Source organism: Echinops telfairi, unplaced genomic scaffold, assembly GCF_000313985.2.
Source record: "Echinops telfairi isolate 266 unplaced genomic scaffold, ASM31398v2 ScPeMD7_8;HRSCAF=38, whole genome shotgun sequence".
NCBI lineage: Eukaryota > Metazoa > Chordata > Mammalia > Afrosoricida > Tenrecidae > Echinops > Echinops telfairi.
The window spans coordinates 19,895,805-19,897,566 of record NW_022103905.1 but is presented as its reverse complement, the minus strand read 5'-3'; positions in this window follow the sequence as shown (position 1 = coordinate 19,897,566).

The window sequence follows — 1,762 nt, the reverse complement described above, 5'->3', positions numbered from 1 at the left end:
TTTTATTTCTATCTAGAGATTTCTGATTGGGATTTATTATGGTATCTTCATTTATCACCTTCATCAAATCTGAGAAATTCTTAACTTTCAATATTTCTTATACCTTTAAATTAAAAAAAATTCTATTACATTTTAATTTTACTCTCCATATGTATAGTACTTTTTTCACATCAAACTTCCAGTTCACTAATTTTCTCTTTAGTGCTACCTATTTTGCCCTCCCCACTATCCATGGAGTTTTAATGTCAAGGTATACATATATATGTAAAATTCTTTAAGATGTTAAAATGTCTTTTTTTAAATGCCTTGGGTTTTTGTTTCTTAACTGTATTTTTAAATCCTTCTTTATTCATTTTTTCACACTTTAAATATATCAATTGTGTATTCTCTTTCTGAAAATTACTACCTAATGCTTAGGGGAGCCTCCATATTTCATCTGCTACTTTGCTGCCTCTACCTCATTTGGACTTGTTTCACAAGCCTTTTCATTGTGGCTTTTGAAATTCTTATTCATTCTAGCTCCGTCTCTGTCCATCCCGTGAAGTCTACTTGGAGGCTAACCTTTACAAAAAGAAAACATTTTGTGTCTGTCAGATGATTCTTCTATGACCATTGTAAGTTAATACTTTTGGCTTAAAACTTCTTGGATCGCATAGATGATAGAGAGTTAGACCCTAAATTCAGATGAGCAAAGACTTATGGCCACAAATTCCAACGCAGAATTTTTTTTAATTCCCTCTGAGCTTATGCCCATATACAGAATCACCTCTCTTTGCCATTAAGCTAGCATTTCCAAGGCCACACTTTCATGGATAGAACATTCTTTTTAAAGCGCTTGGTTCTGGACAGTTGTCTTAATTTTCAGTATACACCTTGCATAGTCCCAACGCTTCCTTCATGTCCTCATTTGCTACCATTAAGTCCCACGGAGTCACGGGACAAGCCGATGCTTTGAGAGCTGCCAGTGCTTCTGTTTAGTTTGGCCCCTAAAGATTCCTTTACTTTTTTGTAAATGTAGCCAACTATTTATGAGTCTTTCCGACATTTTATCCTGTGTTTCTTGGTATTTTAAAGCAGGTGGGGGCTGCAAGATGTTAGTCTTTACTAACCCATAATAAGGATCTCACAATTAATGTGGATCTGTCTGCTCTTTGTAGCAATACTACTCTTAATGCAAATGAAATGTTTTTGAAGAACTTTAATATGCATATATGGTAATTGCTCTGACTGAAGCTTGGCCAACACAGAGCTCTTCTGTGTTGAAGATTTTCTTATTGTGTATGAATGTATTCTCATATCTACCGGGACCTCTAGCACAGCAGGCTGTCTATTGAACTCACCATGACTAAGCCTTTGATTTAAAAATATACATTTATATTTTCCTAAACTCAGACAGCTAGAGTTATTCAGACCTGTTTTTAAAAGAATGGGTCCAATCTACATACTGACATGAAGAAAGATGAAAATTCAAGATAGCATATCTGATATCAAGGCATTTGGCTCCTTATTTGTAAATACAAATGGGATGTCAACCTAACTTTTAAAGATTATTATGTTCATACTTTTCTATTGAATCTAAGGGCAGCTACCTTCCTTTCTAAAATAGCTATCTCAATGAAACATTTAATGTAAGTTGAATCCTAAATCCCTTAACTAACTTTCATTGTATTATGACAGCTATGTTACTTTGGGGAAAAAGTATGGCCCCGGGACACAAAATTACCTTAAAGGATGCTGAAAATCTATTACAAGGGCATACTAT